Raw genomic sequence first — 18,158 nt, forward strand, 5'->3', positions numbered from 1 at the left:
CCATTAATGAACAAGGATAGCTGATTATATTTACAAATGCATGGAAAGTCAAAGCGTGGAAGTTGAGCATGGATACCCAACTAGTTTTCCATAGCCATTACCAATTTTGGAGTGGAAATGAGATGTTGTAACTATTGATTTTATAACCAAATTTGTCAAGACAAAAATGAAACATGAACCAATAATGATTATAGTGGATAAAATAACAAAGAATTTTTATTTTATTCCATTGAAATTCAGTTATAAGGAAACTAAAATTGTAGAAATCTAGATGACGAAAATTCCTATATTGCATGGAGTACCTAGAGCAATTTGTTCAAATCAAGAGCCAAAGTTTACATCAACATTTTGGAGAGGATTTTTTAAAGTAATTAGTACAAATTGAACTTTAGCATAACTATTTTCCAAAACCAAATGGGAAAATAAAGAGAGTTAATCAAATAATTGAAGATTTTTTGAGAATGTATGTGATAGATAAGCCATCCAAGTGGAAAATTATTTGCATGTGATTAAGTTTTCGTATAATAGTGGGTATCAATATTCATTGAATATGATTCCATTTGAAACTTTATATGGAAGAAAGTGCAATACTCTAGTGTTTTAGGACAACCTAGCAGATGTCGATGCATGTGAATAATTTTAAAGGTTCCACAAGCCATTATGGGTGTCGGTATTCCCATCTGCAGCTCCATCTTTACCACCTGAATGATCCATCTTGAGCCTTCAGCAAAATTGAAATAAAATGAAAGGCTCCCTTCCTACCTTTAAAGCAAAAGCATCTCCATGGCTCCTATTGAGAAACACATTTTACACCTTTGTCTTACTTGTTATATGAAATCCTACAACTCCTATTGAGAAATGAATTTTACACCTTTGTTTTACTTGTTATATAAAATCCCACAACTCCTATTGAAAAAGGCATTTTACACCTTTGTTTTACTTGTTATATGAAATCCCACAAAATTAATTATATCCCTTATGTTCATTTATAAATCATATCTTATGATTGTGGCATTTTTTTAATCATTCTATATGGCCTTTGTATATAAATCCTTCTCACCTTTATTTTACATGTTATATGAAATCCCACAAAATTAATTATGTCCTCTATGTTCATTTATCAAAATATGATTGTGCCACTTTTTTAATCATTCTATATGGACTTTGTATATGAATTCATTATGTTCATTTTTTGTATATGAATTCGTTAGGTTCATTTATCAACCATATTTTATGATTGTGGCATTTTTTTAATCATTTTATATGGACTTTATATATGAATCCAAAAAAATGAGACCTTTCGGCCTTGTCATGGACCATGGGAGAATATCTTGTATGTTCACACCAACGTCGAGCACCCACATACTGTCCAGAACTAGAGCAACTTATCCAATCATATAATACCATTTATGTGTAGCACGTTACATCTCCACACCACCAACGACAACCCCACTATCAACTGATTGATAATGACGACGAAATATATCCCGATTGTTGTATCAACAGCGCCTAACTAGCCATATACGGCGTATTCAATGCATCTGGAGATGCACGCGACATAGTCCTTTAACACACAAATTGTCTTTTTTTATTTAGTGACGAGTTTTCAAATTCGTGTATTAACGGATTATCTCGCGTGCATCTCCGGATGCATTGAATACACGATATATAACTGGTTAGGCGCTGCCGTAGGAACCGACGATGCATGCGGGAAATAGTTTTTATCTAACAAAGAATATATATAATTTTATGCTTTGCATGAAGAACGAGATATATTCGAGGACCGTTCCAGTTCCGAGGCAAAAGAGGAAGATGTTAGCTCTGCTACCTCGAAGTCAAATTTCTATATAATCATGAATTCCTCTTCAAAAAATCACACAGTGTGCCCTTTGCGTTCATTATGGCGGCGAGAGAGCCTGTCTCGGCCATTCGACAACCAACTGTAACAGGTAATGAGATTGCCAATAAAAAGTGAATGGCCAAGACATAGACGACGTGCTGCTCAAGGGCATTACATAGTGGAATTTCCATGTACAATGATTGCATTCCAAGGGCGGAGTTCCCCCATCTTATCAATGCGAGAAGTCTGGAAAACAAGTTAAAATTCCATAGAGTCTGGAAAACAAAGGAGTTGCTTCTCCTCATAGAGACATTTCATTGAAAAGCTCAATATTGTATACTATATTATATTATGTTGCCACTGCAGTACAACACCTAATATGCAACTGTTGTAACTATTTATAATTGCCCATTTTTCTTGGTCTTTATGATGATCATGGAGATTTTATATCGAAAGGATGTGCCAAAAATCTCCAACAAAACATCCAATATCTCTGCATCAAATTGTCTATGAGCTTTGTATGGTTACCATATTTGAGGAGGAAACCTTTGGGGACGTACTTGCATCAAGAGCCATTATGGTTACATATTTTCTTGCTTCAATCCAGTTTTTACCAACATCTGCACACATCCTACTACCTTATTGACGCCGCCACAATTCTCTCTTAAGAAGTATTGTGGTTGACAGAACACTCACAATTCCTATCTACACAATGTTGGAGATTTATAAAGTTCCAAATAAGGATTTAGTGACAATGCTTTCTAGTGCAGAAGATGAGGTTAATATAACATGTTTTCATCCATTAGTTGGAGTAAGCCTTGTGTATAGAACAAAGGAAGACAAACTGTACTCATCGTAAACACAACTATGACTAAATCTCATGATGTTAACCTCCTTGCTTTGCACCTCTGCAATGGATTTCTTAATGTTACGCATAGAGTACCAACTCATAGTTAACATGAACAAGGGCAGCACTTAGTTTTAAAAATTATAATAAATAAAATGCATTTTGTTTAAAAAAGTAAACAAAACAAATACATGGACGGGTTTAATACTTATTCACCAGATAATGAAGCCTTACACAAAGTTTTTGATTAAGTGAGAGACAATTTCCAAACAATTGCTCCGAATGAAACCACCAAAGTCTTCATCAACTGATTAAAGAGGATCAAAACCATCAATTAAAGAAATCAACTCCTCAAAACAAGGGATTCTCTCTTTGCATACCAAGATGTTTCCCATGTGTGAGTTAGGGGGGCTACCCGTAGTAAGGTTTCTTTTTTTTATTCCTAGGTGATGTCAATATCTGTTTGTTTGCAGGTTGCATCCTTCAATTTTGTCCCGTAACGTGACTACATAGCTCCACTGGTTTATAGTTAAGAAAATGTTAAGAATCGTTATTGTATTTGTTTCATTGTTTTATCATTTAAGTTGGTATTGAGGTTGTGACTATTGTGCAAGATTATATATTTTTGTTCATTGTTGATTAGTTTAAAACAACTATGCATCACTTTTTTTTTTTTTCATATATCACTATGCAAAAATGTACTTTGACTAAAAAAATGCAATAAAAAAATTACTTTGCTAGTCAAATCTCCCTTCAATGGTTTCTGGGGCATTTGTTTTCTCATTAATTTTCAATATTTACTTTTACTTTCCTTTGTATAAACATGCTAATTTCTTTGTAAATCTTTGTACATTTCTTTTCACAATATGTAAATTCTGCTCTTTTTAATGTTTTAATGTTTCATACACTAACCCTAATATATTTTATTTAAGTTTAATTTTTAAAACTTTTTTCTATTGGTTATATGTTCTCTTATCATGTAATTGTTGTCAACTAAAAAAAAGTGTGTACATTTATAACCTAATTATACATTTTATTAAATGAACTAAGGCTACATTTTCTATATATATATATATATATATATAGCAATTAAACTATAAAATAAAAGAATCAATTACACAAGTTGTACATGTGGTCTAATGATGAAATCATTTGGCATGCACTTTGGAGATGACAATTTCAAATCTTGTTAAAGCCTCTTTCTTGAACCCAAATTATTAATACCTTTTCCATAATGTTTGATTGTTTCTAATGAAATCTTATACAATATAATCTAATCACATTTTGTTTATGATTGATTATTATTTCTATTCTATAATATAAATATTCCATGAAACTATTCAAATCATATAATAACCACTAATATTTAAAGGTGCCTTCCCTCATTTAACATATCATGTAAGTGTTTAAGGCTTGAAATAAATAGGTGGAGGCAATATCTATTTATTTGTTCTTACAAAAAGGATACTGTAGCCAATTTTATTTTTATTTTGTAATTTTTAGTCCAGTTGAAGCTCTACATTACTCTAGGGCCAAAAACCTAGAGTATTGATTAGTTTGTTACTCTGTATATAATTTTTTGTTTAGGATTAGAAAAGCTATTTATTTTGTTTTCCTTTGTTTTGTTTTTCATGGTTTTTAGCAACAGGATTATTCCTCATCGACTACAACTCCTTGACAATCGAGATGGTTGAGTTGCACTATTATTGGTGTGGATTCAACTCCAACTCGAGAAAATTTAAACTATGGTATAACATTCTTGTTACTTCTCGTCAATCATCGAGACGTCTGATATGTTGGTGTTGGTGTAGTGCCAAAGGGAAACTTTCATTCCAAAACATCAACAACAGATAAAGTAGTGGTTGGGCCAATGTTTCTTAAGGAAATGGAAGAGTAGATGATTAAAATTAAGCTAAACTTCAAAGAATCCCAAGACAAACAGAAGAGTATGTCAATAAGAATAATATAGCTAGAGAATTTAAAGTAAGATGTCATGTATTTTTAAAAGTGAAACAAATAAAATATCATTGAAGTTGGGAAATTATACTAAGTTGGCAGCTATATTATGTGGCCCATTTGAGATATTGGTTAGGACAAGACTAGTTGCATATATGATTTCATTACCTACTTCCATGAAAGTGCATAATTTATTTCATGCATTTTTTTGAAAAAATATGTACATGATCCTAACCATGTCATTGATTTGGTTTTTATTCAAGTGGATCCAAAATGACACTTCCATGTATACCTAGTGTGTATATTGGATAGGAAGGTCATGGTGTTATGAAGAAAATGCATCGCATAGGTAAAGGTCCAGTGGAATAGATATAGCCCTAAAGAAGCAACATGGGAGCTTGAACATGTTATGCAGAATTCATAATCAGATTTATTTTGAATTTTTTATGTAAATTTGTATATATGTTCAATTGTATGGTGTTGATGATGCCAGGTAACTGACATCCTTTAAAATCCCATGTGGACCTATGAGTTATGCCCACATAACCTCCAAAGTGAAGCAAGGTTACACCCTTTCATAAATTCGGAATTAAACTTAATTAATCCCTGTTCACTTAACTTAATAAACCCCATCAAATTATCGGAGACCAAAATAACAAAAAAAGCCTGATTATACACCGCCAATGAAAAGAAAATATATCACCTATCAACGAGTCGGTCCCACTCCGAACGCGTAAGATCGGACCCCAAATAAAATAAACCCACGTCCATAAACTTCTCGGGTCTTCTCAGGCCCAAGCCTTATCGGCTTCAATCTCTGTCGTTGATCTCACCCTTCAATATGATGGTTGATGATACACTCGAGCATTGCACATCGCAAATCGCATTTTCTTAAGGCCAAGGTTCATCCACTCATGAAATATTGCGATGCAAAACTAATCGGCGATCCTCCGCCGTTGATCAAAGCACACTTCATCCAACGGTTAACAGCAATATCGTGTGAGGCACTTGCACGAGGATTACTCGCCCTTACAAAGCCGATAAGGAATATAAATCCTTGATCTATAAATGTTCGGGCCTGGTTTTTAAATTAACATCCGATCACTTTATGACCCGATATCTGTTGGATATAAGTGGCCATCAAATCTATGACCGGTGAGACTTCAACTAGCACACGGTTTAAAAACGGGCTCAACTCCCGCAGTTGACTGTGACCTAAGAGTTGACTATGAGATTGACGGCTAGGAGTTAGTGTGGGGCTTCAGCCACGATCAATAAATCTATACACTCTTGGTCCCGCAATTGTTGATCACCGTCAAATCTGCCAGCTAATGGACGGTCCTGATTTATTCTGGGTTTTCTTCACAAATTTAACAACTTCCGCACAGACTTAGCGCTTCTACCAAGTTAGTCAGTATCTAAACTATATACTTCAGATTCTTAAAACATATACATACTCTTAACTTTTCACTGTAATTACAGAGGATTCAACCTACGATCTAAGAAGCCAATCACATAACAAAAGACCACGCAAAACAAGCTTTGTACACAAACTCGTTTTATTCCTAATAATCTTTACATAATGCATAGAACATCTCGTTCTCTAATATGTTCTCTCTTCCACTTAACACTCTCTACACTATCTAACCTCTATGTAACACACTCTGCCTACTCTGACACACTCAATACTGAATTATACAAAGAGATACACAATCCACACTGTATTCATATTGATAACTATTTACAGAAGAAACAGTCACACTCGACTCTTTCAGTTCTCCCCTCGCTCATCCATCTTATCTTTCCATCTAAATCTAAATCTCTCACTCATTCCAAAATATTACAATTTATACAAAATGCATATTCATGAACCCATTTAGTTCAGATCCGAAAATCTCTCATTCTTCCCTAAAGAATCTCTTCACTCCACTCTTTTCTCAAAAAAATGCTAATTTAAGCTTTCAAATCCCTCATATCCTATTCAAACTAGATAATCTAACTGTTTGGCATGATATCCAAGCAGGGAGTATCAATCAGCTACTTATACCCTTTCCTGCTCAGATTTTGACAATAAATAAAACACTCTCATACATTTAAATTAATAAAATTAACTAATCTCTTGTCTTCCAACCCTTTGTTAGCCACAAAATGTGATCATACCATCACATTGCTAACTAGGTCTAAATGATCTTGCACCAGACTCCAAAAGTTGAAAGTTTTCATGACCTCCTAGTCATGTGTTTCTTCTGTTGATCATCCAGTATCCCAAACTTTACTTTGTAACTGGTCATCACTTTCATCATGTTGCTGATTCAATTCTTCTGCCACTGTCACTTCTGTTCTTCGAGGATTCCAAATCTTATGTTGTTGTTGTCCACTTTCCTTGCTGATACAAATTTATTTTGTTAATTTCTCTTCCTTTTTGTCCCTCTTCTTAACTGACTTCATCTTCCACACTTTCTCAACTTCCTCTTTACAATTTGTTCTTAGTTGAACTCCACTGACATATGTCTGTTTTACATTCTCCCTTACCATAGAAATTATGAATTTTTTGTCCAATTCTTCTTCACCTCTGTCATTTACAAATTGTTGCTTGTACTCTACAACTTCCCTTTCATTATCATTAAAGATAATATTTCCCTTTATCTTATCAAGTTCATTTAATAACTTTTCTAGTAATTGGAATCTTTCCTCATCTCCAATAAGCATATCATTTGCATATGACTCTTCTTTCTTGTATAAAACCGAATTTCTGCCACAATTATCAGATTTAAAGTTACTATGGAATTTTGTCTCCACAGATAACTTTTCCATCAAGTCCTTATACTGATCCTCTGTAAAATTCATAAAACTGTCAATAAATTTCATTTGAGCATTTTCCTGTTCATTACAGAATATTACTTGTTTTGACACAAAAATGTCATCACAATTCAAGAATTAAATTCTCTTGAAATATATCATTGTGAAGTATCCTTTCACCTTCTGTACAACTAATTAATGTTGTTTCATCTTCACCTACAACAGAAACAAAATTCTGGTTTTCTAAAGCTTCTTCATGGTTTACAGATTCATAAAAATAATCCACTTTAAAATCACAGAATTCCTGAACTTCTGTATTTGTCAACATCATCATACATTCCTTCACATTTTCCACATTGTCTATATTTTCTACTAAAGATACTTCATTCTGGTTATCATCACAAATTTCCATTTGTTTGTCTTCAACTTCCTTAATCATGACAATTTCCCTGTCAATACCATCATTCTCAAAAGAATTAAATACATGCTCAAAATATGCTTCTATTTTAACTATTTCCTCAAACAGTTTCACTTCTTAATCAGCATGCATGAGCACATTGTCCAATTGTTGTTCATCACTTGTAAAACCTGAAAATATACACATCATGTCAGTTTCAAAAATACAAGGCTCTTCATCTGAACTCTCATTGACCAGACCTTCATGCTCCTTTGAACTATTTGGATAGTTCACTAAGTTATTGAGAAATTCTTCCTCGACATCTCTGATTTCCTTTCCATCAAAGAAAACTTTTGGGACTGCAGCTTCTTGAATTTGCTTGACAATTTCATCATAAGTCTGTATAACATCCCCGTATCCTTCACGATTTTCTCCAGCACTCAGTTTATCCAAATTAGACAACAATGTCTCCTTATCTTCTATGATAAGACTTTGATCTTTCAAAGATTTCCTTGACTTAACTTCTTCAGCTGAGTTCTCTGTGTCAGCTTCGCTTCTCTTCTCTTCACAACCCTACAATGCATTAGCTTCTCTCCCTCTGTCCATTTTCCATTGGTTTTCTATCCATGTTAATATTCCTTCTAACATGATCCAATAAGTTTTCACTAAGAGAAGACACAACCATTTACTCATACCTTTTAATTTTCTCCACCAATTGAAGTCTTGAAAGTCTTCCTGCACCTCCTTTTCTGTTTTTCTTGTCTCTTCCTCTTTCACAGAGTCAATTTCATTTGGCTGCATACCTACAACTTTACATTCACACAAATAATTAATCCCAAAATTATGAGATTCTCTTGCCTGTGAAGATGCTACCAGCACCTTTCTCTCATGCTAATCTGTATAGATCATCTCTTCGTCATTATCATCACTGTCATCACTATCTCCTTCCCCAAGGAGAGATCCTTTCTCTAGTTCACAAATGTATTCTACTCCTTCATCCTCAACTTTTCGAAGAATTAATTTCTCAGCAAACAATTCTCTGACAGGCCACTTAACTCTTTTCCCCACATAAATTCCTTGTTCCAAATCTTCTTTGATTCCTTTTTGTACCAACTTCTTCAAATGACTGAGTTCTTCCTTCATCTCAACCAACTCTATGTCCATTTCTTCTTTACTCATTCTTTTGAGTCCAACTGCTTTGGCACTCTTTTTCCTCTGTCTGTGACTTTCCTCTATACCCTTGTTATGACTATCAATAGTCAATTCCATTTCTTCCTCTGGTGAACTTTTCTTGGTCACTAGTGAGCTACAACTAGCCCTTTATTTCATCTGTAATAAGTCTCCTTCATGCCTCACCAAACTTTTATGAGTTTAGCCTTTTGGCATCTATTGGTTCTTTCCTCGAACCTTTCACTAACTAGCAATTCTACCCAGCACTCCTCTTGCTGGAATTGTTATCTTTAAGACAACTCTACCCACAATCACAATTGTGGAGCTACCTCAACAACTTCTACCCAACCGCAGTTGGAAGTTGTTCTCAGCTTCTCTTGAACACTCCTTGCTCTAGGCTGCTGCATCTTCAATTGCTCACTTCCTTCTTTCATTCAGTAATTTCATTTACTGTTGGGTACTGTCACCTTTACTCATCTGAGAGTTCTTCTTGCTTCATCTTCTTTAACATAGCTCATGTGCTATGATGTTGATACAATTCATTCGTCCTTACAACAATTTCGTTGCTTCCATTGACTGTAAAATCTTATCTCAAGATACATCAAAGCACCTTTCAAACCTGCCAATTTTCCTTCAAAGATGTCTTAAAACTAATTCCCATTCCATCAATTAAATCTTTGCCAAATGATCCATCTGTTCAATATTTCATTTAAACTTCTCCATTTAAAAGACTCCATACAGTCAATAACTATTCTTCATCTTACGGTTAAGATTTAATTTGAAATTCACCTATATTTACAAATTCATGACACACTACAAATTCCTTCTGATAATCTGTTGTAAGAAAATCCTGTCTTGCTTCTACAAATTCCAAAATTCATTCCTTGTAGTGGTTCTTCTTTCAATCCTATTAAACCCAATCTCTGTTCTTTCAACCATCAATATCATTGTCTTCAACAATACTTTAAGTAATGATTAATCATTAAAATTATTCAAATCATTTAAATGATTTCAGTCATATAAATCCACTCTTCTATTTGACTTTAAATTCAAAACCTTCTACTTCAATTTACCTTTTAAATCAAACCAATCATTCAATCAACTTACATGGAAATTTCATTTTCCTGAAAGGAAAACATCTTCTCCTCTGAAATTTCACTCCCTTGTTGTTTTTTAGACATTCAAAACAAATCTCTATAAAATCGCAAAATAAATCTTCATACCAAATCTGCAATATATTGTAGTAATTCCCATATTTCAACAATTCGAACAGAATATCAAACTGCCTCTAATTAAGAATTCTGGAAGGTATCCCCAATGTTCTTTTGATTATTCCAAGACTTTTCTTATAGTCTCTCTATTGAAATTGCTTCATTCACTTCTTTGTCACGACTACTTGCTGAGAATAAAATTTAGCCCTTCAACCAAACTCCACAGAGCATTGGTCTAGCTCTGATACCAAAAATGATGTCTGGTAACTAGCATCCTTTAAAATCCCATGTGGACCTATGAGTTATTCCCACATAACCTCCAAAGTGAAGCAAGGTTACACCCTTTCATAAATTCAAAATTAAACTTAATTAATCCCTGTTCACTTAACTTAATAAACCCCATCAAATTATCAGAGGCCAAAATAATAAAAAAACTTGATTATACACCGCCAATGAAAAACAAAGATATCACCTGTCAACGAGCTGGTCCCACTCCGAACGAGAAAGATCGGACCCCAAATAAAATAAACCCACGTCCATAAACTTCTCGGGTCTACTCAGGCCCAAGCCTTATCAGCTTCAATCTCCACTGTTGATCTCACCCTTCAATCCGACGGTTGATGATACACTCAAGCATCACACATCGCAAATCACATTTTCTTAAGGCCAAGGTTCATCCACTCATGAAATATTGTGATGCGAAACTAATCGGTGATCCTCCACCGTTGATCAAAGCACACTTGATCCAATGGTTAACATTGATATCGAGTGAGGCACTTGCACGAGATTACCCACCCTTACGGGGCCGATAAGGAATAAATCCTTGATCTATAAATGTTCGAGTCGAGTTTTGAAATTAACTTTCGATCACTTTATGATCCAATATCCATTGGATATAAGAGGCCATCAAATCTACGACCGGTGGGACTTCAATTAGCACACGGTTTAAAAATGGGCTTAACTCCCGCAGTTGACTGTGACCTAAGAGTTGACTATGAGATTGACAGCTAGGAGTGAGTGTGGGGCTTCAACCACGATCAAGAAATCTGTACACTCTTGCCCCCACAATTGCTGATCACTGTTGGATCTGCCAGACAACGGACGGTCCTGATTTATTCTGGGTTTTCTTCACAAATTTAACAAGTTCCGCCAAGACTTAGCGCTTCTGCCAATTTAGTCAGTATCTAAACTATATACTCTGGTTTCTTAAAACATATCTAGGCCCTTAACTGTTCACTGTAATTACAGAGGATTCAGCCTACGATCTAAGAAGCCAATCACATAACAATGGACCACGCTAAACAAGCTTTGTACACAAACTCCTTTTATTCATAACAGTCTTTACATAATGCACAGAACATTTCATGCTCTGATCTATTCTTTCTTCCACTTAGCTCCATCTACACTATTTAACCTTTGTGTAACACACTCTGCCTACTCTAACACACTCAATACTGAATTATACAAAGAGATACACATTCCACACTATTCATATTGATAACTATTTACAGAAGAAACAGTCACACTCGACTCTTTCAATTCTCCCCTCGCTCATCCATCATATCTTTCCATCTGAATCTAAATCTCTCACTCATTCCAACCCTTTGTTAGCCACAACATGTGATCATACCATCACATCGCTGACTAGGTCTAAATGCTCCAGGTGCATCAGTTGCGCACTAAGGAAACTGCTAAAATAAGGGGGTTGGGAATGCAATACCCTGAATTTTGATCCATAGTTTTATATATATATATATATATATATATATATATATATATAAATGAATGATAAAGGACTAAATATTCTAATGGTTTTGAATATTAATAATAAAATCATCACTAACTACAAATGGACAAGGCCAAGTGTATAAGGGACTGTAATCCCATTATAGAGGGGCAACTAAAAAGGCATACCTTTTCAATTTATATTTAATATTATATCCATTATGGTAAATTATGGGAAATTATGGTCATGTGAGCCTCATGGGTGAGGCCATGTGGAAATTTAAAAATATGTATATTTAACCATACATTTTTTTGTTATTTGGGACTTTACCTCACTCATTCTTCACTTTCATTGTAATGTTCTTGTTTCTTGGAGAGAAAATTAATTTTATGGAAATGAGCCTATGTTGTGGTTGTTATGTTTCAATTAAGAAATACATGAGTAGTTGAATGCATTGGTATTGTTGATGAACCTGCCCACAGGCTAAGAGTCTCAAGATCTTCTAAGATTGATATTTTATGACCAATAACACTAGAACCCTAGAGGGAAATGGAATAGCCTGAGGGATTGCAATGCAAGGAAAGGAATTCATTTCCTTTGGTTGTGTAGGATGAAGGGCAAGAGAGATAGAATTTGATATTTCCTTTGGAATTAGTTGGGTATCATTGTTATATATGACTATTGTGTAAATTATGTGAACAAAGAATGTTTGGGAGCTAACTGTCTGTGAGAGGTTGAGTTGGCCTGAGCATCCATCCTTGTGATATCACAGCCTTAGCTCAAGGGTGGTCTATTGTAGAGAGTGAATTTGAAATACAGCTTACATTTGGGTGGAATGTTATATAGATGCAATTGGTTTATGAATCTTTCATTAAAATATAAGCTCTTTTAGCATTCGTATTTAATTAATATTTATGTTTTGTAAATTAAAAATTTTTGAAACAGATTTTGAGTGATAATCACATCAAAATTCTTTTGCCAGCGCCTTTCAAACCAACATGGTAGCATTGTGCCAACAACATTAATTCTAGTTTTAATATATAAATAAAAAAATTGTTTTAATATATAAATGTTGCAAAATTTAATAAATATTTTTATAAATAAAAATGGTTATATATATATATATATATATATATATATATATATACAATGTGTCATAGGCATAAAATAGAATTATCCGGAAATTTTATAACCATAGGAGGTGGGTATTTCAATTTCGAAATTTAAAGAAAAGGCCTAAGGAGGTGGGCGCTTCAATTCGGAAATATGAAAGAAAATTTTATGGCTTTAGGAAGGTAAGTATTTCAGTTCATTTTCTTGAAGCTTGATCTGTTCCCCTTTAATGCTTATGATTGTTATGGTGGGTTTTTTATTTATTTCTTATTGAATTTAAATTATATTATTATCTATTTAATAAATAGAATAAATATTGATTAGTTTAAATTTATTTTAATTTTGGATATATCAAGTGTGAAAAAGGATCAAATTTTCGTAAATATTTTTTGGAGTTAAAAAATATTCGATTATTTCAAGATTTTAGTAGTCAATATTGGAATATTTTATTTATAATTCATGTTCCCCACATTAAAATGTTAAAAATACATCTTATATTTGTTTTTCTATATGTATACATTTAATTATTTTTATTATTAATATTTTCTAAAATATTACATATCAAATCCATATTAAGTATGGAAAGAATTAGAAATATCTCTCGTACATTGGAAAGCAACTATTAATGGAATAAGAATTCTCTCAATATTTCTCTCTACATATGTTTTATGTTAAAATCTTTTACTCAACCTGCTTATTGAAATATTTTATTTATAACCTACAATAAAGTTTTCTTTATTACTTTTAAAAAAAATAGTATATATCAACTCCATATTAGAAATAAAATAAATTACACATGTTCCTAGTTATGGAAAGTGAAAATATAAGAAATCATTTAATTTAAATTACTTTATTTTCCTCTGAATATAAAGTAGATATAAAATTATTGTATTTAATATGGACATTGAAATATTTTACTTATGGTTGCTAGTAAAATCTTTTTTGTTATTAATATATTTTTATTTTAAATATCACATGTAAACCGAACTTGAATAAATTACACATCATGTAACATCAATATTACTATTTCATGTCCCCCGATGGGGGTAATCATGCAGACGTGCAGGTGTCTCATTTGAGGCCGTCAAGGCCTGCTCCTCCTCCACGCGAGTATTAACTCCCCCTCATGCATTGTCTCTGCATTCATTTCCTCTGTGCAATGATCTCCCTCACACAATCTACGGTTGAAATCGGAGCCTAGCAAGCATTCTGCTTTAGTTTGCTAGTCTGGACAATTAATTTGGGTTGGACAGTGAGTGGAGGTGTCTAGGTCTGGGTTTATGGCTCCTCACTCAGGTTTCAGCATTGGGTGAGGAGTGTAGACGATGATTGCAGTTTTCGAGTGTGGGTTGGGATATGTCTCTTGGTCTGCCCTTGGAATCTAGGCACCCCACCAGTCATGGTTTGGTATAGTTTTGGCACCTTCGTTGGTTATATTCCCTCTTTGCACCTGCAGTAGCGTCTAGTTCCAGTCCAGTCTGTGAGGGCTCTTTCTGGTCTTCATAGGTGTGTGGGTATCATTTTGGTCTCTAGTAAATTGTGTTATTGGCTTGGGTCTCCTCTCTGGTCTGAAGTTAGCAATACTCTCCTCTTTTGGAATTGGGATCGCGTTCTTTATTAGCGTCAAGATTAAGGGTTGTATACGAGGGTTGCTCTGCTTCACTCTCTGGTCTAGGTGAACTCTTTCTCGTCTTGCCCCCCTGGTTGTGGTGTCGGTTTAGTGATTCATATTTGTTCGAGGCAGTGGTTTCGTGCTATTGGGTAGTGTTGTGTTTTTTGTAGGTTAAACAAAGGTCTCTCTGTGGACCCTCCCTGTAGTTGGTTGTCAACTTCTGTCACTTTCAGCATGCCCCGCCAACGGGGTCATTCTCGCCACAGGAGGGGCCAACATGCCTAGGCTGGGCATCCCGAGCCAGGTCACATTTTGTCCTCTACCAACTCGGTCAGCCAGGAAACAGTGGATGTTGAGGCTATCTCTCCAACCAAATCGCTAGGAAACCTTGTGGCCCCCGCTTCCATGGAATCCATTGTAGAGCAACTGCGACACATGCAACTCGACATTGACATTCTCAAAGACCACATGTATGAATACTGTAATGAGATAGAGACATATCGTACTGATATCCAATATAGTCAAAATGCAATTCTGGAGCATTTGGACAACCTCTGGTGCAATCATTGCCGCACAATGGCCACCTTCGCAGCTTGGAAGCGCGGGTGGAACACATTGGCTTCCATATTCATGATCATATTGATTACTTTGCAACTCCCCTTGTAATGACTCCTCATCACCCTCCTTATATGGTGTTCTCAATTCAGGTCTCTTTTTGTGTTACTCCTAGTATGGTAAGGCCACAACGCCCTCCGGAAATAATGTATGCAAATTGTCTTCTCTCGTATTCTTCAACCCGCAATCTCAAGAATTTTGGTCGGAATGAGAGAGCGGGAACTGTTGAGATCATTTTTGTACGCTATGCTATTTTGAAAATCTAATGAAAGCTATTATGAATAACACCAAAAAAAATAGTACTATTTCTTGTGATCTTCTTATTAAATAGTGAAGAAATTACATTTCTTCCAATAATAAGAAGTATATTATTTTAAAATAAATTAAATAAATAAAATTAAAATAATTAAAAAAAATAAGGAATATCATTATAATTTAGAAATTGATACAATTAACGATTATTGGATCAATTCGTCAAATTAAGGTAATTTAAGGAAGTAAAAAAATAAGATTAGCTTAATTAGGATGGTTTTGACAAATAGAATAATTAAAAATTTAGAATTATTGAGAAAAATAAGCTAACTAATACTATTGCAAACTCACAGTTAATTTGATCCATTTTGAAAGATTTGATAGTCCATCAAAGCCTCCATTAAAATTTTATGGAATATTTACATATAATTAAAATGGGTGATCACCATAGTATGATCCAATAAAATTTCACCATAAGCTTAAAGACCTCATCCCATTTCGTAGGAAAAATTAATGGTGGTAATATCTTAGTTTTGATCGTGAGATATATTGGATGAATTTATGTATAAATGGTAAATGTGTGGTTATAATATTTATTATAAATGATGTAAATATGTTTGTGTTGATTATGGTCGAGAAGAGATATATATAGATATAATGTACGAATTTAAATATTTTTAAATGTTATTTAATTTATAAGAGGTAAAATATTTGTAAAATTTTATAGGTTGATTTAATTAAATAATAATAAAATATTAAAAGTAATATAGAGCATAATTTAGAGATGTTGTGGTGTTTGTAAAAAATTGAAAGTAGTAAAATAATAAAATTTAATTATAAGTTAAGATTGATTTTATTTTATAAATTAAAATAATGATTCTATAATCATATTTAAATTTAATTAATAAGCACTTAAAAACTTTAATATTTATAAAAAGCTTACAAAAAAAAATTAATTGTGGATATTCATGCCCACTTAACTTGTAAATAGTATTTACTATAATACCCTGGGCTAATACTATGACTCATCAATACAACAAGCCCAAGAACCATTTCTCATTTCACAATCTAAATAATTTATATGTTGATTTAATTAAATAATAATAAAATATTAAAAGTATTATAGAGCATAATTTAGAGATGTTGTGGTGTTTGTAAAAAAATGAAAGTAATAAAATAATAAAATTCAATTATAAGTTAAGATCGATTTTATTTTATAAATTAAAATAATGATTATATAATCATATTTAAATTTAATTAATAAGCACTTAAAAGCTTTAATACTTATAAAAAGCTTACAATTTAAAAAAAAAATTAATTGTGGATATTCATGCCCACTTAACTTGTAAATAGTATTTACTATAATACCATGGGCTAATACTATGACTCATCAATACAACAAGCCCAAAAACCATTTCTCATCTCACAATCTAAATATTTAATTTGAATCTAATTTTATAACATTTTTTAATTAAATCTAAAAGGAAAAAAATATATAATTACTTTTCACCTATATCTAAACCCCCTGTCACATTAAAATATATAAGATATAAATAGTAGCTATAAATTAATATCCATTTTACCATATAAGTTAAAATAATAATTTTGTAACCATATTTAAATTTCATTAATGAGCACATAAACACTTAACACTTACAACATAACAAGATTTAAACCATAGATATTCACCCTCACTTTACCATAGATATTATTAACTTGTGAATGGGCTTTGTTACATATCATGGGCCAATACCATGACATATCAATACCACATGCGCGAATAATTTTATTTTATTACACTTTTGCGTAGAACATGCTTGAGGCTGCTATGGAAGAGATGTTGTAATGTCATATTATGTTGTGTTATATAAACATTCTAAGTCGGTCAAATTACATTAAAAAAACATAAAAAATAAAATTATTAATTAAAATATTTTGACTCAATGAAGTTACTTAAAAATAGAAATTTAATTAAAAATAATAATAATAATAATTAATTACTAATAATTAAACCAGCTTAGATCTATCTTAACTCAAACCCCCAGAAGGATCAAATCTCTTTTAATATGAAGCTCAAAGCCAATGTTTAAATAATGAAAAACTAAATATGTACATGTTGTAAGGATACTTCTACCAACTACATGATTGGTGTTCCATGATGAAATAGAATATAATATAAATTGTCTAAGACGGATGTAGAGAGTACAAGAAGGGTTATGATTTCAATAAAGGAGATGATGAAAAGATGCTCACAAAATAATCTTATATTGTCAAGTATTAGCCTAAATCTAATCTTTTTCCATCATATACCTTAGGATGTTATCATTTTTCATCATATGGATTAAATGAAGCCATTAATTTCCTTTGACTAAAAAATCCAGTTATTAACTGCATATAGAAAGTGAAGAATTACAATCACTATGGGAAACATAAGAGTACTTCATTATATGGAAATAAATGCATTCACTTCTCAGCCTTGTTACTAATTATGAAGATGACTAATTAACATAATAAAAAAGAATTCACAAACCTTAGAAAAGAGATAAAGAAAATTCACAAACCTTAGAAAAGAGATAAAGAAAATATTGCACCAAGAAGTGCTCTACATCCACTATAGGGG

This window comes from Pinus tabuliformis, chromosome 4_1 (genome assembly GCF_031772625.1).
Source record: "Pinus tabuliformis cultivar Carrire ecotype Pingquan chromosome 4_1, CPIR1, whole genome shotgun sequence".
In the NCBI taxonomy this organism is placed as follows: Eukaryota; Viridiplantae; Streptophyta; class Pinopsida; order Pinales; family Pinaceae; genus Pinus; species Pinus tabuliformis.